Genomic DNA, 21,564 nt, shown 5'->3' on the forward strand with positions numbered 1-21,564 from the left:
CTGTTCACCAGCTTTCATTGAAGCGTTGCAGGTGATAAGAAACCAGTGGAACATGATGAAACTTAAACACAACACAGTACATATAGGATCATCGTCCTCTGCCGTCCTGGTGATCAGTGGTGTGAATTGTATTGTATGTAATGGACACAGTCTATTATAACACTCAGCATTCACACCTGTTACCTTCTGAGACGTCCGGATATCAGTTGCTTCTTCTTGTAACTTTTGAGAATCTCTTTGATTTATAAAAATTAAAAGTCTATATTAAGATAGAATTCATAATTGCGATGTCTTGATTGAAGTCTTCATTCCCTAATCTGATACCAAATCTGGCAGTTTTTCCTAACCTATAATATCACAGCGTACCATAGCAATCAGTAATATCCATCTAATTATTATCAAAATATTAAAATAAATTATGTTTGGAATAATAAACAATAATAGATAATAATTCATTATCAATCAAGTTCTCCATATGATAGAACATTTTTATGTCATAGGTGTAATTACCTTTTCCAACCCATAGGTGTCAGTGTATTTTGAAAAAACAAGTTTTTATATCTTTATTAAACCAATAATATCAAAGAATGTATACTCCTGAACCAAAATGAATAAATATATGAATGTATGAATGAATGAATGAATGAATAAATGAATGAATGAATTGTTGTGTTTACTCAGAAAATGTAAACATTTTTTTCCTTAGCAATATATATTTAATGAAGCAATACTCTTGTATTAGACATTACTTTATTAAATATTAATGTGTTTTCTCAATTGAGATATTGAACTGAAATAAAATCAAATGAGAATTAAAAAATGAAAAAATAGAAAAATAAGAAGTATAAAGTAAGAATAAAATTTTAAAAATGAAAAATAAAATTAAGAGTAAAAATAAGAATAAAAATAAAAATAAGGCCTTTAAATTTTAATGACAAATGCAGAGTAATTATATTCTCCATAAAAAATACCCTTATATCTCCATTATCTGGATGATTTCATATTTGTCATAACCTTGTACCACCAAAAAATATTAAATTATGCAACTTTGCATGTAATACCCTTCTTAATTATACCATAGTACCTTATTATTATTTCTTCTTTATTAAAATGTGTGGAAAATAACTATTGTTCAAAAGTGATTATGTAATCAGGATCAAAAACACATTTTCCCCCTTAATACCAAAAATATAATTTTATAAAATTTATGTATATATCAGAACCAAATTAAAAATAATTATTCTTCTAGAAATATTGTGCATAAATTTCATATAGATGAGTAGCATAGATTTGACTAAAGAGACGTGTGTACCTATTTAGGTAACCATTAAAAATAATATTATAGTTATTCAAGAATATTATCATGTGGAAAATTATTCTAAATATAAATTTGCTTTGTAAACCATTTTGATGTGTGGTTGCCCTTATCCACTATTAGTTAAATCAAGAAATAATAATTATTAAAGAAATATAGAAATATACAGTACAGACCAAAAGTTTGGACACATCTTCTCATTTAAAGATTTTTCTGTATTTTCATGACTATGAAAATTCTGCATTCACACTGAAGGCATCAAAATTATGAATTAACACATGTGGCATTATATACTTAACAAAAAAGTGTGAAACAACTGAAAATATGTCTTATATTTTAGGTTCTTCAAAGTAGCCACCTTTTGCTTTGATGACTGCTTTGCACACTCTTGGCATTCTCTTGATGAGCTTCAAGAGGTAGTCACCGGAAATGGTCTTCCAACAATCTTGAAGGAGTTCTCAGAGATGCTTAGCACTTGTTGGCCCTTTTGCCTTCACTCTGCGGTCCAGCTCACCCCAAACCATTTCGATTGGGTTCAGGTCTGGTGACTGTGGAGGCCAGGTCATCTGGCGTAGCACCCCATCACTCTCCTTCTTGGTCAAATAGCCCTTACACAGCCTGGAGGTGTGTTTGGGGTCATTGTCCTGTTGAAAAATAAATGATGGTCCAACTAAAAGCAAACTGGATGGAATAGCATGCCGCTGGAAGATGCTGTGGTAGCCATGCTGGTTCAGTATGACTTCAGTTTTGAATAAATCCCCAACAGTGTCACCAGCAAAGGACCCCCACACATCACACCTCCTCCTCCATTCTTCATGGTGGGAACCAGGCATGTAGAGTCCATCCGTTCACCTTTTCTGCGTCGCACAAAGACACGGTGGTTGGAACCAAAGATCTCAAATTTTGACTCATCAGACCAAAGCACAGATTTCCACTGGTCTAATGTCCATTCCTTGTGTTCTTTAGCCCAAACAAGTCTCTTCTGCTTGTTGCCTGTCCTTAGCAGTGGTTTCCTAGCAGCTATTTTACCATGAAGGCCTGCTGCACAAAGTCTCCTCTTAACAGTTGTAGAGATGTGTCTGCTGCTAGAACTCTGTGTGGCATTGACCTGGTCTCTAATCTGAGCTGCTGTTAACCTGCGATTTCTGAGGCTCGGATAAACTTATCCTTAGAAGCAGAGGTGACTCTTGGTCTTCCTTTTCTTGGGTGGTCCTCATGTGAGCAAGTCTCTTTGTAGCTCTTGATGGTTTTTGCAACTGCACTTGTGGACACTTTCAAAGTTTTCTCAATTTTTCACACTAACTGACCTTCATTTCTTAAAGTAATGATGGCCACTCGTTTTTCTTTACTAAGCTGCTTTTTTCTTGCCATAATACAAATTCTAACAGTCTATTCAGTAGGACTATTAGCTGTGTATCCACCAGACTTCTACACAACACAACTGATGGTCCCAACCCAATTTATAAAGCAAGAAATCCCACTTATTAAACCTGACAGGGCACACCTGTGAAGTGAAAACCATTTCCGGTGACTACCTCTTGAAGCTCATCAAGAGAATGCCAAGAGTGTGCAAAGCAGTCATCAAAGCAAAAGGTGGCTACTTTTAAGAACCTAGAATATAAGACATATTTTCAGTTGTTTCACACTTTTTTGTTAAGTATATAATTCCACATGTGTTAATTCATAGTTTTGATGCCTTCAGTGTGAATGTACAATTTTCATAGTCATGAAAATACAGAAAAATCTTTAAATGAGAAGGTGTGTTCAAACTTTTGGTCTGTACTGTATATATGTAGATAATACCTAATTATGTATTATAATTTCCTCAGAATTAAATATATTTTTGTACCTTCACATAAAGAAACATTTTTTTTTTCAAACATAAAAACATACGAGGCCTCTGTCACATCAATCACACTTAGCAGCTGCTGATTTACTCATCTGTCACCTTCACTCTGACATTCACAGATCTGTTCAACTCAAACATTCCACATATGAAGTTTTAGATATATATATATATATATATTTAACCCAAAATTGTTGTATCTCAATTTATTAATGCGCATTGCCATATCAATTGAATATCTTTATATTTCTTTGAATATTCCCCAAGTACATATTATATAATATGAGAGTAAGTCACTGGAATTTCAGACACTTGAAAAAACTCTTGTCTTAGATTCTTTTTTCACTGGCTGTCCGGTCTTAAGTTACATCAGTTGAAAATAGAATGAATGGGATCCTATACTATTAGCTCAAAGTTCAAAGGCCGCAGCTGTCACACGTCATGTGTGAATAAAGAAATAAATCCATTTTAGAGTTCTTTGATCAAATCCTGCTTTGGAATGAAAACTCTAAGGAAATATAAGAAAATAAAATTAAATATCAAATTCATACAGATACAGAATTATTTAAATATCTTATACATATATTGGTTGGTTCTAATGTAATTCAAAATATTGCTACTTAAATTTATATATATGAAGTTCTAATTTATTAATTAATATATATATATATATATTTTATAAACGTATATATAAATACAATTATATGCAATCTCTACTTAGACAAGTGTATATATATATATATATATATATATATATATGAACTATTAGAAACTATGTAACTACAATTTTACTGTATAAGATTATAAATAAATATTGAGACATTGTATTACATTTTGATACAACATTATAATTGCAGTTTTTCCTTAGCCACTCCCTAAACCAAATCTTCTGTCTCTCTCAAATATCTCCAGGAACGCCCTATTTAGGAAAGACATTTTTATATCCTTCAAAACCTCAGAGAACTGCCTGTTCTTCTGTCCACATTCCATGACGTCACTGTGAGTTGGTCGTCTCACCTGTCTCTGTCCATCAGATTCAGCCATTTTCCCTTTTAGAGAATCACAGTTCTGACTGAGAATTAACTCATTCTGTGGAGAGATGGATCTTTGCACTGGCTAATATGGCTTATAACATATATGAAATCTTCTGCGTATTTGATAGAGTTCACTATGGGGATGACTCAGTCTAGGAGAGTTTGATATTGGCTTTTGGTAAGATTTTACCTTTCCTGGTTTTATAAATTTAGCGTGATTTATTTTCTTTTCACGATTCTCATGTTTTCTAACAAAATCCAGCATCTGCGCACATTCAAATAATGAATTTTTTGTGATGCCATAACTTGGGAAACTGAATTTAGGAATTTGAATTTTTGTACAAACGTTGTTATCATATGTTGTACTTTTCCATTTTTGATGAGAGCTTTGTACAACCGCTCAAATATGGACATGAATGTATATGTACATTCCTTCCTACCAATCCTTAGTTTCTGCAGATCTTCTATGTTGGGAAAATCCATTGTGACACAATAAATCAAATATCTTAATCTGTCCGAATCATTTTCCCATCCATTAGGAGAGTCATTTTCACAGAGCATTAAATGTAAACGTCTGGACAATGTCACAGGAATCCATATTTTAAATAATTGATTCCTCTCCTCATTGGATAAATCAAACTTATCAGAGAAGCTCTCAAATGTCTCTGAATTTCTACAGGCATGGAATTTGACATCATATTTTGGCATGATTTTGTATAATTTCAGCAAATTTTTCCTCATTTTAATTTGGAGTTGAGCCTGGGTAATTCCAGAATTCTCTGATATTTTTAGTGGCTCTTGTACGTCCGTTCCTCCTACGTCACTCACGTCTCCTCCCACATCACCTAGTATGTCGGTTTCTCGTATGTCAGTCATGTCTCCTCCCATGTCAGGTTTCTGTATGTCCGTCTCTTGGTCAGACCCAAGGTCAACTTCAGTTACATACACGTGTCTTACTTCTTGTTCATTTTCCACATTACAGTCAGAATCAGTATCACCGTCTGACACTTCTACACTATTTTCCTGCTTAGAAATCTCTAACACAAGACTATGAAAAAAATCTACCAAATGTAGAATATTTCTCAATTTCTGTTTGTATCTATTTACCAATTTAGAAGTTAACTGTAAATTCTGCAATTCACATTCTTTGTATAAACTGAGCCACAAAACTTCTATGTCATCTCCTACATTAACTTTGAAATTAATATTACTTTGTTTAGCAAAAGAAGAAATTATATCCATATTTTGCTTACCTTAAGATTCCTTGGCTTCTCTTTATCAGCACGTCCTGTCTTCAGTTCGTCTGATTCTTTTCCTGTGATTCTGTTCCTTGTTAGTACCTCTGCTTCCTGTCTTTCCTCAGTCTGTAGGTCCTTTCTGCTTCTCGTGACAAACTAGTGAATTTACTGACACGTGAACAACAGCTGTTCAGCTCGTCAGGACTCCCCCCTTGTTCACGGAAGAAATTCACTTACTTAATTTAAAAAACAAAAAAACAGGACTGGATGGCTCATCATTGTAAAATAATACTCTTCCTGTATTATTTTTTTCTACTGAGGACTTCTCAAAGTATCAATATCACGATATTCTTATTAAAAAATGTATCTATTTATTCTTGGATTGTCCATTAAAAAGAATCAGATTGCAGCAGGTACATACAATAATTAGTTATAAAGTAATTGTCCATTTGTCCATAATTAGCTTAATTGTTGAGATTCACCCATCTTTCCTTGGATCCTGGTTGGTAAATCATGTCTTTGTCCAGCATGTGTCCAGGCCTACATGTCATCTGCTTCTCAGCATGAAGATTCTGTGTCTTGTGGGGTGGGCAGAGCAAGAGAGCCCCCACCTTCTGTAACATGGGCTTTTATAGCCAGTCGTATGGACACCTGTTCTACATATGGTAGTGAACGAAAAATATACACACAAATAGCGCATGTCAACTAGACTCCTTTTCACCAGGACCAGCGTCTCCCGGGTGGCTGGAGGCAACCACCGGTAACCCCAAGCAGAAGACCTTTGCAGGCAACACGACCCTCCCCCCTGAAGAGCAGCTCAAAGTCACTGGCAACCATCTCACCCTCTTCCTTCATTCACCCCTGGACGTCTCCCTCCGCCCCCAAGTTACGGGTCCAGCTTGCTCTTTCGGTCACATTACACGATGAAGGGTTTAGCCTGCAGGAGACCCTGCGCCGAGCCATTTTTGAAGACACCTGATGCGGCGGGTGAATCTCTGCTAAACAAACCACACCTGTAGGGACGGCATAGCCTTTGCATGGACCTTTCGGAGCCCGCCCCGTCACGGCCGATTGCTCGCCATCAAGCGATCCTGATAAAGGCTGGCCGGGCGATGGATCGAGCATCGTCTACTGGCCATACCACCTTGGATACGCCCGATCTCGTCTGATCTCGGAAGCAAAGCAGGGCTGGGCTCAGACAGTACTTGGATGGGAGACCTCCTGGGACCATTTTGATGACGTTTTGCCCTACTGTCCAGCTCGGCTAGCATAAAACGACGCCTTGCCGGACACCGACCTTAAGTAACTTAGATGATGGAAGCCCCAAGGCCTCTGAGCCAGTTGGCAGCTAAGTACGCTACCACGCATGCCTGACACCAAGCTCCTTGCCACGGCTAGGAGTGCTTATTGACTCCGCAGCTCTCCGTGTGGAAATAATGGCGTTAAAAGCACCCGGGGCCGTGAAGGGGCCAGGCTTTCAGCAGGTGCCCAGGGAAGGGTTTGGATGCCGGCCGCCTAGTGAGGGCCAGCAGAAGTAACATGGTTCTCTGCAAAGAAGCTTGTGTAACCAAGCCAGACGGCTGACAAAGAGCTAACCTCAGTGCAAGGAAGGCAAGGAAGGTGCGGAAGGAATTGGGGAGGGGGGGGTGATTCCTGCTAGGGCCCTGAAATCATAAAACAGGCAGGAGAGTCTGACGCATGGTGACGGAGAGGTTGTAGGGGCAGATAGGGGGTGTTGTCACGTGCGAGCACGTGTGCATGCTGGCTTGTGTGTGAGAGTGCGTTTCCTAGGTGTGGCGTGCTGCAGACAGTCAAAGGGATTGTTCCCTTTCATTAAAAGTTAATCCCCGGCTGCAGCCTATTAGAAAGCAACTAACCGCGCTCTACTCACCCTACCCGGATCTACCGGTGAGTCTCGCCTCTGCTCCCGGCCTGTGGCATTGGCCGTGAAGCTGACGTTCCGTCGACAGCGCTGCAGCCGATTAGTGAGCTCAGCGGCTCTGAGTGGGGCGTTGAGTCTACAAGACCTTTTAAGGAAGCCAGCAATAAAATTGAAGAAAAGGAAAAGCACAAAAGGACCTGGTCTTGCTGAGCACTGGAAAGGGCAGCCGGCAGCCAGACGTCAAAGTAGAAAAGCAGCAAGTGAGAGGCTAGTCTCTGCCTATGGCCACACCACCCTGAACATGCCCAATCTCATCTGATCTCTAAAGCTAAGCAGGGTTGGGCCTGGTTAGTACTTGGATGGGAGACCACCTGGGACTACCAGGTGCTTTAGGCTTTTGCTTTTCCTTCCTTCCACCGGCAAGGGGCACTCTCTTCTATGCCTTTTTTCCATTCCCTTTCACAAGTGCACACATTCATTCTCTTTTCTTTTTTTCATTTGCTTTCTCTCTTGCGCTATTTCATCTCTGCAAAATAACAGCATCCTTCTGATCACCGTGGGCCTCCAGCATTGTTGCTTCTTTAATTTTAATACTAGGCTCCTTTTCACCAGGACCAGCGTCTCCCGCGTGGCTGGAGGCAACCTCCGGTATCCCCAAGCAGAAGACCTTTGCAGGCAACACGACCCTCCCCCCTGAAGAGCAGCTCAAAGTCACTGGCAACCATCTCACCCTCTTCCTTCATTCACCCCTGGACGTCTCGCTCCACCGCCAAGTTACAGGTCCAGCTTGCTCTTTCTGTCACATTACCGCGATGAAGGGTTTAGACTGCAGGAGACCCTGCGCCGAGCCATTTTTGAAGACACCTGATGCGGCGGGTGAATCACTGCTAAACAAACCACACCTGTAGGGACGGCACAGACTTTGCATGGACCCTTCGGAGCCCGACCCGTCACGGCCAGATTGCTCGCCACCAAGCGATCCTGAGAAAGGCTGGCCGGGCGATGGATCAAGCAGCTTTGACTGGCCATACCACTTTGGATACGCCTGATCTCATCTGATCTTGGAAGCAAAGCAGGGCTGGGCTCGGACAGTACTTGGATGGGAGACCTCCTGGGAACACCGGGTGCTGTAGACCATTTTGATGACGTTTTTACCTACTGCCCAGCTCGGCTAGCATGGAACGGCGCCTTGCCGGACACCGACCCAAAGTAACTTAGATGATGGAAGCCCCAAGGCCTCTGAGCCAGTTGTCAGCTAAGTACGCCACCCCGCCTCCTTCACGCAGGCCTGACACCGAGCTCCTTGCCATGGCTAGGAGTGGTTATTGACTCCGCAGCTCGCCGTGTGGAAATGATGGCGTTAAAAGCACCCGGGGCCGTGAAGTGGCCAGGCTTTCAGCAGGTGCCCAGGGAAGGTTTTGGATGCCTGTCGCCTAGCGAGGGCCAGCAGAAGTAACATGTTTCTCTGCAAAGAAGCTTGTGTAACCAAGCCAGACGTCTGACAAAGAGCTAACCTCAGTGGAAGGAAGGCAAGGAAGGTGGGGAATGAATTGGGGAGGGGGTGGTGATTCCTGCTAGGGCCCTGAAATCATAAAACAGGCAGGAGAGTCTGACGCATGGTGACGGAGAGGTTGTAGGGGCAGATAGGGAGTGTTGTCACGTGCGAGCACGTGTGCATGCTGGCTTGTGTGTGAGAGTGCGCTTCCTAGGTGTGGCGCGCTGCAGACAGTCAAAGGGATTGTTCCCTTTCATTAAAAGTTAATCCCCAGCTGCAGACTATTAGAAAGCAACTAACCACGCTCTACTCACCCTACCCGGGTCTACCGGTGAGTCTCGCCTCTGCTCCCGGCCTGTGGCATTGGCCGTGAAGCTGACGTTCCGACGACAGAGCTGCAGCCGATCAGTGAGCTCAGCGGCTCTGAGTTGGGCCTTCTGTCTACAAGACCTTTTAAGGAAGCCAGCAAAAAAATTGAAGAAAAGGGAAAGCACAAAAGGACCTGGTCTTGCTGAACACTGGAAAGGGCAGCCGGCAGCCAGACGTCAAAGTAGAAAAGCAGCAAGTGAGAGGCTTGTCTGTGCCTTCAAAGTAGAAAAGCAGCAAGTGAGAGGCTTGTTTTTGCCTACGGCCACACCACCCTGAACACGCCTGATCTCGTCTGATCTCAGAAGCTAAGCAGAGTTTGGTCTGGTTAGTACTTGGATGGGAGACCACCTGGGAATACCAGGTGCTGTAGGCTTTTGCTTTTTCCTTCCTTGCACCAGCAGGGGGCACTCTCTTCTATGCCTTTTTTCCATTCTTTTTCACAAGTGCACACATTCATTCTCTTTTCTTTTTTTCATTTGCTTTCTCTCTTGCGCTATTTCATCTCTGCAAAATACCAGCATCCTTCTGATCACCGTGGGCCTCCAGCATTGTTGCTTCTTTACTTTTAATACTAGGCTCCTTTTCACCAGGACCAGCGTCTCCCGCGTGGCTGGAGGCAACCACCGGTAACCCCAAGCAGAAGACCTTTGCAGGCAACACGACCCTCCCCCCTGAAGAGCAGCTCAAAGTCACTGGCAACCATCTCACCCTCTTCCTTCATTCACCCCTGGACGTCTCGCTCCGCCCCCAGGTTACGGATCCAGCGTGCTCTTTCTGTCACATTACCGCGATGAAGGGTTTAGCCTGCAGGAGACCCTGCGGCGAGACATTTTTGAAGACACCTGATGCGGCTGGTGAATCACTGCTAAACAAACCACACCTGTAGGGACGGCACAGCCTTTGCATGGACCCTTCGGAGCCCGCCCCGTCACGGCCAGATTGCTCGCCACCAAGCGATCCTGAGAAAGGATGGCCGGGCGATGGATCGAGCAGCGTTTACTGGCCATACCACCTTGGATACGCCCGATCTTATCTGATCTCAGAAGCAAAGCAGGGCTTGGCTCGGACAGTACTTGGATGGGAGACCTCCTGGGAACACCGGGTGCTGTAGACCATTTTGATGACATTTTGCCCTACTGCCCAGCTCGGCCAGCATGGAACGGCGCCTTGCCGGACACCGACCTTAAGTAACTTAGATGATGGAAGCCCCAAGGCCTCTGATCCAGTTGGCAGCTAAGTACGCTACCCCGCCGCCCTCACGCAGGCCTGACACCGAGCTCCTTGTCACGGCTAGGAGTGCTTATTGACTCCGCAGCTCGCCGTGTGGAAATGATGGCGTTAAAAGCACCCGGGGCCGTGAAGGGGCCAGGCTTCCAGCAGGTGCCCAGGGAAGGTTTTGGATGACGGCCACCTAGCGAAGGCCAGCAGAAGTAACATGTTTCTCTGCAAAGAAGCTTGTGTAACCAAGCCAGACGGCTGACAAAGAGCTAACCTCAGTGCAAGGAAGGCAAGGTAGGTGCGGAAGGAATTGGGGAGGGGGGGAGGTGATTCCTGCTAGGGCCCTGAAATCATAAAACAGGCAGGAGAGTCTGACGCATGGTGACGTAGAGGTTGTAGGGGCAGATAGGGGGTGTTGTCACGTGCAAGCACGCGTGCATGCTGGCTTGTGTGTGAGAGTGCGCTTCCTAGGTGTGGCGCGCTGCAGACAGTCAAAGGGATTGTTCCCTTTCATTAAAAGTTAATCCCCGGCTACAGGCTATTAGAAAGCAACTAACCGCGCTCTACTCACCCTACCCGGGTCTACCGGTGAGTCTCGCCTCTGCTCCCGGCCTGTGGCATTGGCCGTGAAGCTGACTTTCCGTCGACAGCGCTGCAGCCGATCAGTGAGCTCAGCGGCTCTGAGTGGGGCGTTGTGTCTACAAGACCTTTTAAGGAAGCCAGCAAAAAAATTGAAGAGAAGGGAAAGCACAAAAGGACCTGGTCTTGCTGAGCACTGGAAAGGGCATCCGGCAGCCAGACGTCAAAGTAGAAAAGCAGCAAGTGAGTAGCTTGTCTCTGCCTACGGCCACACCACCCTGAACACGCCTGATCTCATCTGATCTTGGCAGCTAAGCAGGGTCAGGCCTGGTTAGTACTTGGATGGGAGACCACCTGGGAATACCAGGTGCTGTAGGCTTTTGCTTTTTCTTTCCTTCCACCAGCAGGGGGCACTCTCTTCTATGCCTTTTTTCCATTCCCTTTCACAAGTGCACACATTCATTCTCTTTTCTTTTTTTCATTTGCTTTCTCTCTTGCGCTATTTCATCTCTGCAAAATACCAGCATCCTTCTGATCACCGTGGGCCTCCAGCATTGTTGCTTCTTTACTTTTAATACTAGGCTCCTTTTCACCAGGACCAGCGTCTCCCGCGTGGCTGGAGGCAACCAACGGTAACCCCAATCAGAAGATCTTTGCAGGCAACACGACCCTCCCCTCTGAAGAGCAGCTCAAAGTCACTGGCAACCATCTCACCCTCTTCCTTCATTCACCCCTGGACGTCTCGCTACGCCCCCAAGTTACGGGTCCAGCTTGCTCTTTCTGTCACATTACCGTGATGAAGGGTTTAGCCTGCAGGAGACCCTGCGCCGAAACATTTTTGAAGACACCTGATGCGGCGGGTGAATCACTGCTAAACAAACCACACCTGTAGGGACGGCACAGACTTTGCATGGAGCCTTCGGAGCCCGCCCCGTCACGGCCAGATTGCTCGCCACCAAGCGATCCTGAGAAAGGCTGGCCGGGCGATGGATCGAGCAGCGTCTACTGGCCATACCACCTTGGATACGCCCGATCTCGTCTGATCTCGGGAGCAAAGCAGGGCTGGGCTCAGACAGTACTTGGATGGGAGACCTCCTGGGAACACCGGGTGCTGTAGACCATTTTGATGACGTTTTGCCCTACTGCCCAGCTCGGCTAGCATGGAACGGCGCCTTGCCGGACACCGACCTTAAGTAACTTAGATGATGGAAGCCCCAAGGCCTCTGAGCCAGTTGGCAGGTAAGTACGCTACCCCGCCGCCTTCACGCAGGCCTGACACCGAGCTCCTTGTCACGGCTAGGAGTGCTTATTGACTCCGCAGCTCGCCGTGTGGAAATGATGGCGTTAAAAGCACCCGGGGCCGTGAAGGGGCCAGGCTTTCAGCAGGTGCCCAGGGAAGGTTTTGGATGCCGGCCGCCTAGCGAGGGCCAGCAGAAGTAACATGTATCTCTGCAAAGAAGCTTGTGTAACCAAGCCAGACGGCTGCCAAAGAGCTAACCTCAGTGCAAGGAAGGCAAGGAAGGTGCGGAAGGAATTGGGGAGGGGGAGGGGTGATTCCTGATAGGGCCCTGAAATCATAAAACAGGCAGGAGAGTCTGATGCATGTGACTCGCCCCCTGGGCCGTGGGGCACTCGGATCCGGGCAATAGGGAGACTATGGGGGTAGTAGTGGCGACCCGGTTCCGTGGCTCAGGGTGGTCAGGCCAATGGTAGTCTGCTACGTTCTGCTAATAATGTCCGACTACGCCACCCGTGGATTGCGGTTATTAGGAACCGCCGCTGCATGCAGACCGCTGGGGCTGATGAGGTGTGCAGCTAGGGTAGTGTGACTCCCCACGGGAAGAGTGCGGCCCCAGGGCAGTATAATGGATGGTGGGAGTGATGATAGTGAGAATCCCAGTGCTGATAGTGCGGGAGGAGCAAGGAGCACACAGACAACAAGTTGCAGTCCAGGGTCTTTACTACAACAGGTAAACTGACCCATAAACAGTCCCGGCTAGGAGGGGACCTGGACGTCTGAGAGCAACGGGGAAATTGGCCCTGGTCAGGGTGAGGGTGTAGGCCTACCGTGCTTTCTGCGCTCCTTCTGGCTATCTCCTCCTGATAGGGTAACAGCCCACGTTTCCGAGCTTTCCGTGTATTCTCGCCTGTATGGCCTGCGCCGTGGGTTCCTTTCTGCTCCCAGCCTTGTACGGCTTTACTGGTCCCTTCAGTTGTGGCAGGGCCTCCAGGCTTCTTAGGCCAAGGAATGTACAGTCCCTTGCGGACTGGTTCTCTGCTGGGGGATGTGGAATCCTTCCAGCCTCAGACACCAAAGTCTGGTAAAATTAAGTCTTTTCTCTGCCAAGACAGGCTCTCTTCGCCTCTTGTCTCTGGCTTGTGGCTCTCCTCCTGCCACACTTCCTCTTAGGTGCAATCAACTTTCTGTCCCTGCTCCACTCTGGGACACGTCTCAGAGCTGAGACAGGCAATCCAGTTCTCTCTAACCCTGCCCCCAGCACCAGCTTTTATAGGGGCAGCCTGCTCCCCCTACTGGCCTGAGACAGGAGGCATTGCATGCTAATGTTCCCCTGACCAGAGAACCCCCCCCTTGCTCTCAGACACAGCTTTAATACATTTTGTGGCATCCAGGCCAGGGTGACACATTCCCCCCTAGTGAAATTTAGTACTCCGGGACTAAACAATAAACAAAGACAATATGCATAACAATAAAACATTAATAGACAGGCGACGCACAAATTGAGTTCTTAAGGTCACAGTGTGGCCTGTGACTGGGTGTCCATATCACCAATACAACGGGAGCCTTAACCAGGTGGGGGTCTGTCCTACCCCAAGTCCTTCACAGTCTTAGTTCATTCCTGGGTTAGGCTCAGAATGCAGTCCATACAAGGTCCCGGTTATAAAAAGTCCATAACCTGTGAGTCCTTACGGTAGCTGCAAGAAACTGAAACACACTATTAATAAACATGCAGGTAACTTGGCAAACATTTCAACATTTGGCAACAGGGTTATTTACAATCTTAGTACACTCTATATTCTCCAGCGAGCGGGTATCTGCCCCTTTGTGCTCCTGGTTGACCTCCTTAACCCACTGTCTGGTGGTGGACCAACCTGGCTTTCCCCACTAGCGTTAGGGGTACAGCTACCAGCTGGGTGTACAGGTAGGGCAGGCAGCTGTCTGCGGGTTCTTTGGCTTACCGCAGGCATGGCAGGCTCACTGTCAGCAGAGGGTTGACTCTCCTGGGCTGCTGGTACAGGCTCTTCTGCCTCTGGAACTGCTGGCTCCTCTTCACCTTCCGGCTCTGGTGTTGGTTGTTGCTGGGCCGGTTGCAGGAAATGCAGGACGGGTACCACTATAGCATCATTTATGCGAGTCCAGGACTGAGGGAACTCTCCGAGAATGGTGCTGATCATTTCTTCCTTGTCCTCTGCGGGTTCAAGGTCACTCTGATCCTCTTCTGCACTACGGAGTTGCTCGGGGCACCTTTTGAGGTGGTCTCTGGAGACGACACTAGTGGTTTCTCCTCCGTCCTTGGTGATTACGCACACCTTTGGGTTGTCGTGGTCAGACTGCAGTACGGTGTAGGGTTCCCTTTCCCACTGGTCGTCCAACTTATGTAGCCTTCTTTTTCGCTTTAGGACTTGCTCACCAGGTTCTAGGGGACCAGCAGGGGCGTGTTGATTGAAGAGTCTTTCTTGCTTCTCTCTCACCTGGGCCAGGCTCTTCTCCACACTCTCCTGTACCTTCTTGTACTGCAGTTGCCTTTCCGTATCCCAGTCCGCATCTGGGGAGGTGTCCTCAGGTATTAGGACTCCCATCTCCAGGTCTACGGGCAGCTTACCCGGTCTGGCTCGCATCAGGTAAGCCGGGGTGCAGTTGGTAGCATTCACCGGGATATTGTTGTATAGGTCTATCAGGTCCGGCAGTTTTTCTGGCCACAGGCTGCGTTCCTCCAGGGGCAACGTCTTCAGGAGATCAATGACTATATTGTTCATCTTCTCACACATCCCGTTGGTTTGTGGATGGTAAGGCGTTGTCCGAATTTTCTTACAGCCATAGAGGTTGCAGAACTCCTGGAAGATTTCAGCCTCGAACGCTGGACCCTGGTCTGTCAGGACCTGTTCCCGGATACCCGTGTGGACGGCAGAAGTATTGCTGGAAGGCTCTGGCCGCTGTTTGGGCTGTCAAGTCCTTTACCGGGACCACCACTAGAAAACGGGAATAGTGGTCCACGATTGTCAGGGCATAGATGTATCCTGACCGGCTGGGAGCCAATTTGACATGGTCCAGAGCTACCAGCTCAAGAGGCTGCGTGGTGACGATGGGCCTCAAGGGTGTCTTCTGGCTGGTGCGGTCCTTCCTCCTCAGGTGACAAGGGCCACAGTCTCTGCACCATTTTTCTACAGCTCCTCTCATGCCGACCCAAAAGAACCTTCCTCTTAGTAGGAACTCCAGTTTCTTCCAACCGAAGTGTCCCGCTCTGTCATGGAAAGCCCCCAGGACCATAGCTGCATCTCGCCTTGGGACCACGACTTGCCAGGTCAGCTCGTGCGTCCGGTGGTTGACAATCCTTTTGTACAACTTGCCTTCGTAGAGGAACAGCTTGCTCTTCTCCTTCCATTGCTGCTTGGCTTCCTCTGGGGCATCTGGATCTAGGCGGGCGTCTTCCCGGGTCAGCAGATCTTTCACCAGGCGGACTGCAGGGTCACTATCTTGGGTCTCGGCCCAGCTGTGGTGAGGTAGGGGATTCATCATCACAGTTGTTAGATCCTCCTCCTTCACGCGGTGAGAGTGTTGAGCGGCTCCATACCGGTGAAACGCGGGGAGTTCTACCTCCTCCAGCTCTTCTGGGTCTTCGTCACCTTCAGGTAAGTGAGGCATTCTTGATAGGGCGTCCGCGTTGGCGTTGGTTTTGCCTGCCCGGTACTTGATCACGAAGTCATAGTTGGAGAGACGGGCCATCCAAAGCTGTTCCAGGGCACCCAGTCTTGCATTGTCCAGGTGTGTCAACGGGTTGTTGTCCGTGTACACGGTGAACTTTGCGGAGGCCAGGTAATGCTTGAAGCGTTCCGTCACGGCCCACACCACCGCCAAGAATTCTAGCTTGAAGGACCTGTAATTCTCCGGGTTCCTCTCGGTGGGCCTCAGCTTCCGACTGGCGTATGCGATCACCCGTTCTCTGCCCTGTTGGTTTTGGGACAGTACGGCTCCCAGTCCCACATTACTGGCATCTGTGTGGAGAATGAAAGGCTGGCCGTAATCAGGGTAAGCCAGGATCTCATCCCCCGTGAGGGCCATCTTTAGCTGACGGAAGGACTCCTCTTCCGGTTTATCCCACTTGAAGGGTGGCTTTTGACTTCGGGACTTAGACTGTCCGATCAGGAGGTCCTGCATAGGAGCTGCCATCTTAGTGAACCCGGGGATGAACCTTCGGTAGTAGCCTACCAACCCGAGAAACTGTCTCACCTCTTTGATGTTCGAGGGGCTTGGCCAGCTCTTGATTGCCGTGACTTTGTCAGGGTCGGGGGCCACTCCTTCCGCGCTTACCACGTGCCCTAGGTACTGGACCTTTGGTTTCAGCAGGTGACACTTCCATGGTTTCACCTTCAGGCCATAGCCTGCCAGGGCTTCGAACACCTCGGCCAGGTGCTTTAGATGGTCCTCGTAGGTCTTCGAATAGACGATCACGTCGTCCAGGTAAAGGAGGACCGTCTAGAAGTTTCGGTGCCCTAGAGAGCATTCCATCAGCCGCTGGAAGGTCCCTGGTGCGTTGCAGAGCCCGAAAGACATACAGTTGAACTCGCTCAGTCCCATCGGGGTGGTGAAGGCGGTCTTCTCCATGTCAGCCTCTGCCACAGGAACCTGCCAGTACCCGCTAGTAAGGTCCAAAGTAGAAAAGAAGTTAGCAGATTTTAGTGCGGCTAAAGACTCCTCTATTCTAGGCAGCGGGTATGCGTCTTTGTGGGTGATACGGTTGATTTGTCTATAGTCCACGCACATTCTCATGGTGCCGTCTTTCTTTTTCACCAGAACCAAGGGGGCTGCCCAGGGGTTACAGCTATCTCTAATGACCCCAGCTTCCTTCATCTCTCTTAGCATGCCCTTGGCGTTCTGATAATGTGCAGGGGGTACAGGCCTGTGTCTCTCTTTTATTGGTGGGTGGCTCCCTGTCGGGATGTGGTGTTCTATCCCCTTTACTCTGCCGAAGTCCAGCGGGTGCTTACTAAAGACTCTCTCGTACTCCTGTACCACCCGGTAGACTCCTTGTTTTTGGTGCAGGGGAGTGGAGTCAGCACCCACATGGAGTTTCTGGCACCAGTCCTCCTTTTGTTTCTGGGAGCCATTACCCTCCGCCTGAGGAGATGGAGGCAAGGGTTCCACGGCCCTGATAGCTTGGTGTTCGACAACAAACAGTTTGGCGAGTGTAGGGTACCTGGGTAAGTGTACTTCCCTCTCTCCAATGTTGAGGATGCGGACGGGCACCCTCCCATGACGGACATCAACCACCCCCCGGGCTGTCAAAATGGTGGGCCTGCTGTCTGAGTACACGGGTTCTACCATGGCTTGGTAGTCTCTACCTCTCAACCCGATTGCAGTCCGACACCAGATCATCATTTCACTTTTGGGAGGCATGGAAATGGGGAATGGGTCACTCAGTCTTACACTACCGATCTCACCACCAGACAGTTCTACCTGCTGCCGTCTCATCAGGGCTTTTATCTCCTTGTTGAGGACCCTCTGTTGGCTGGAACTAGCATTCACCGCCACCTGTTGTAGAATTACAATTACCTCTGAAAGACAATTTTCAATTATGTTAGTACCCACAGTTATTTTAGGGTGACTTTCATGACGGTCAATGTCCACAATAATCACTCCCTGTGCCGGCAGTTCAACTTTACCAATTTTAATGGTCATCTCCTTGAACCCCATCTGCGGCACGAGTAAGCCATTACTGGCGATGATGCTCAAGTTACTGTCTGGATACCGTGTGATATCAGCATCAGTCCAATACTGCTTAAAAAGTACATAAGGGATTGTGGTTACTTGCGACCCAGTATCCAGCAAGGCGCTCATGGGGATACCGTCCAGCACCACGGGTAAAACCGGGTGCCCCCAAACGTACTTATCACGCAAATTATAAGGGCCTGGTGATCTTATGCCTGGGGGTCGGCCCTCTGCCCCAGGTTGGACCCGTTTAAATTACAGTACCTGGAAATGTGTCCGGGCTGGTTGCATCTACGGCAAATGGGCTGTCCATCCTCTGCGTAGCGGTCTGTGGGCCTCCCTCGGAACGACGGGATCCTCCTCTGTCGACGCCACGGGACATCCTCCGGACTTGAAGCCAGCTCGATGGGTCTTGACGGGTCCACTTGCAACGCCTGGACGGTTCTGGTCAACGCCGCGACGCTCCTGGTTAGCTCCTGGACTTGGTGGTGCAGGCCTTTCGACGGGGCTTGGTTCAGGGCCTGTGCATCAGCCTCCACGGAGTCCATAGAGGAGGGCGCCGCCTCCTGGTGGTAGGTGATAGCAGGGCGCCGGGGGTTTATAGCGCTACTGGTTGCAGATTCACGGAGCACCCTTATGGCCCTGTCCATAAATTGGGCAAAGGTCAGGTCGGGGTTCTGAAAGAACATGAGGCGCAGTGGGCCCTGTGGGCGCTAGACAGCAGACCTTCTATGAATTGTTCTGTTAGCAGCTTATCGGTTTCCTGCACACTGCCAGGGTCAGTTTGTTGAATAGCCCTCAAGGCTTCCTGCAGATTTAGGGCATAGTCTCTGATGCTGTCCTGTGCCCGCTGCCTACATCCATAGAACCTCATTTTAATCTCAGCGGAGGTACGTGTATCAAAGGTACCCCACAGCCGGGCCAGGATACCCTTCACAGTCCTTTTCTCCTCAGTGGGCCATGATTTTACCTCCCTTTGGGCTGCGCCAGTTAACTGCCCTGTCAATATGCTGACCTTCTGCTCCTCTGTCAGGGGGTAAACCTGGAACAAACTGTATAGCCTTTCCTTAAAGTCAGTTAGGGCATGGGGCTCCCCTGAGTGTTTGGGCAGCCAGGCCGCTCCAGGGATGTAGGGCAGGGAAAAGGGCATCACTGCTGCTGCAGCTGCGTTGGTGGTAGTGGGCGCCTCTGTGTCTGACATCTTCCTCCCCCCTAGTTAAGCGTGGCCTACCTTCCGGCGATCCTCTTCTGTAGGCCGCGGCTCCGCTGCTGCTGCTATGGACGAGGACCTGGCGTCGCGTCCTGATGACGTCAGCGTCGCTCTCTCTTCCTTCCAGGACCTTGCGCAGCGTCGGAGCGTGGGGCGGAGCTTCGGATCTCGCGCGGTTTTGACGTCCACGCCCCTCTTCTTCCCGCGCGGCATCCTGAAAATGGCGTCCGATGGCGGGAAGCAGCTGCGGATGGCGGGAAGAAGGCAGAAGACGGCGGGAAACGGTCCAAGATGGCGTCCGATGGCGGGAATCGGCTCCGGATGGCGGGAAACTTCGCCACAGGTAAGTTTACAAAAGTCTTTTTCAGGCACGCAGTACCCGGTGGTTGCGGGCACGAAATCCTGCCGACTACGCCAAAGCTGACTCGCCCCCTGGGCCGTGGGGCACTCGGATCCGGGCAATAGGGAGACGATGGGGGTAGTAGTGGCCACCCGGTTCCGTGGCTCAGGGTGGTCAGGCCAATGGTAGTCTGCTATGTTCTGCTGATAATGTCTGACTACGCCACCCGTGGATTGCGGTTATTAGGAACCGCCGCTGCATGCAGACCGCTGGGGCTGATGAGGTGTGCAGCTAGGGTAGTGTGACTCCCCACGGGAAGAGTGCGGCCCCAGGGCAGTATAATGGATGGTGGGAGTGATGGTAGTGAGAATCCCAGTGCTGATAGTGCGGGAGGAGCAAGGAGCACACAGACAACAAGTTGCAGTCCAGGGTCTTTACTACAACAGGTAAACTGACCCATAAACAGTCCCGGCTAGGAGGGGACCTGGACGTCTGAGAGCAACGGGGAAATTGGCCCTGGTCAGGGTGAGGGTGTAGGCCTACCGTGCTTTCTGCGCTACTTCTGGCTATCTCCTCCTGATAGGGTAACAGCCCACGTTTCCGAGCTTTCCGTGTATTCTTGCCTGTATGGCCTGCGACGTGGGTTCCTTTCTGCTCCCAGCCTTGTACGGCTTTACTGGGCCCTTCGGTTGTGGCAGGGCCTCCAGGCTTCTTAGGCCAAGGAATGTACAGTCCCTTGCGGACTGGTTCTCTGCTGGGGGATGTGGAATCCTTCCAGCCTCAGACACCAAAGTCTGGTAAAATTAAGTCTTTTCTCTGCCAAGACAGGCTCTCTTCGCCTCTTGTCTCTGGCTTGTGGCTCTCCTCCTGCCACACTTCCTCTGAGGTGCAATCAACTTTCTGTCCCTGCTCCACTCTGGGACACGTCTCAGAGCTGAGACAGGCAATCCAGTTCTCTCTAACCCTGCCCCCAGCACCAGCTTTTATAGGGGCAGCCTGCTCCCCCTACTGGCCTGAGACAGGAGGCATTGCATGCTAATGTTCCCCTGACAAGAGAACCTCACCCTTGCTCTCAGACACAGCTTTAATACATTTTGTGGCATCCAGGCCAGGGTGACACACATGGTGACGGAGAGGTTGTAGGGGCAGATAGGGGGTGTTGTCACGTGCGAGCACGTGTGCATGCTGGCTTGTGTGTGAGAGTGCGCTTCCTAGGTGTGGCGTGCTGCAGACAGTCAAAGGGATTGTTCTCTTTCATTAAAAGTTAATCCCGGCTGCAGCCTATTAGAAAGCAACTAACCGCGCTCTACTCACCCTACCCGGGTCTACCGGTGAGTCTCGCCTCTGCTCCCGGCCTGTGGCATTGGCCGTGAAGCTGACGTTCCGTCGACAGCGCTGCAGCCGATCAGTGAGCTCAGCGGTTCTGAGTGGGGCGTTGTGTCTACAAGACCTTTTAAGGAAGCCAGCAAAAAAATTGAAGAGAAGGGAAAGCACAAAAGGACCTGGTCTTGCTGAGCACTGGAAAGGGCAGCTGGCAGCCAGACGTCAAAGTAGAAAAGCAGCAAGTGAGAGGCTAGTCTCTGCCTATGGCCACACCACCCTGAACACGCCCAATCTCGTCTGATCTCAAAAGCTAAGCAGGGTTGGGCCTGGTTAGTACTTGGATGGGAGACCACCTGGGAATACCAGGTGCTGTAGGCTTTTGCTTTTTCCTTCCTTCCACCAGCAGGGGGCACTCTCTTCTATGCCTTTTTTCCATTCCCTTTCACAAGTGCACACATTCATTCTCTTTTCTTTTTTTCATTTGCTTTCTCTCTTGCGCTATTTCATCTCTGCAAAATACCAGCATCCTTCTGATCACCGTGGGCCTCCAGCATTGTTGCTTATTTACTTTTAATACTAGGCTCCTTTTCACCAGGACGAGCGTCTCCCGGGTGGCTGGAGGCAACCACCGGTAACCCCAAGCAGAAGACCTTTGCAGGCAACACGACCCTCCCCCCTGAAGAGCAGCTCAAAGTCACTGGCAACCATCTCACCCTCTTCCTTCATTCACCCCTGGACGTCTCGCTCCGACCCCAAGTTACGGGTCCAG

The 21,564-nt window shown here is 48.7% G+C and overlaps 3 non-coding genes and 5 pseudogenes across 3 annotated transcripts; all 8 read left to right on the forward strand.

Moving 5' to 3' along the window:
* Positions 1–6,560: 6,560 nt before the first annotated feature.
* Positions 6,561–6,680, forward strand: LOC141270250 (5S ribosomal RNA; annotated as a pseudogene).
* A 912-nt stretch (positions 6,681–7,592) lies between these two features.
* On the forward strand, positions 7,593–7,711 carry LOC141268235 (5S ribosomal RNA; annotated as a pseudogene).
* A 620-nt stretch (positions 7,712–8,331) lies between these two features.
* Positions 8,332–8,451, forward strand: LOC141269081 (5S ribosomal RNA; annotated as a pseudogene).
* A 982-nt stretch (positions 8,452–9,433) lies between these two features.
* Positions 9,434–9,552, forward strand: LOC141266648 (5S ribosomal RNA). The gene has a single exon (XR_012320678.1). It is a non-coding gene; the product is annotated as a 5S ribosomal RNA (ribosomal RNA).
* A 621-nt stretch (positions 9,553–10,173) lies between these two features.
* LOC141269130 (5S ribosomal RNA) lies at positions 10,174–10,293 on the forward strand (annotated as a pseudogene).
* Positions 10,294–11,236: 943 nt separating this feature from the next.
* LOC141266485 (5S ribosomal RNA) lies at positions 11,237–11,355 on the forward strand. The gene has a single exon (XR_012320522.1). It is a non-coding gene; the product is annotated as a 5S ribosomal RNA (ribosomal RNA).
* A 621-nt stretch (positions 11,356–11,976) lies between these two features.
* Positions 11,977–12,096, forward strand: LOC141267766 (5S ribosomal RNA; annotated as a pseudogene).
* Positions 12,097–21,054: 8,958 nt separating this feature from the next.
* Positions 21,055–21,173, forward strand: LOC141266776 (5S ribosomal RNA). Its single transcript, XR_012320801.1, has one exon. It is a non-coding gene; the product is annotated as a 5S ribosomal RNA (ribosomal RNA).
* The last annotated feature ends 391 nt before the right edge of the window (positions 21,174–21,564 follow it).

Source organism: Phyllobates terribilis, unplaced genomic scaffold (genome assembly GCF_046119375.1).
Source record: "Phyllobates terribilis strain yellow unplaced genomic scaffold, ASM4611937v1 Scaffold_4__5_contigs__length_816908805, whole genome shotgun sequence".
Lineage (NCBI taxonomy): Eukaryota > Metazoa > Chordata > Amphibia > Anura > Dendrobatidae > Phyllobates > Phyllobates terribilis.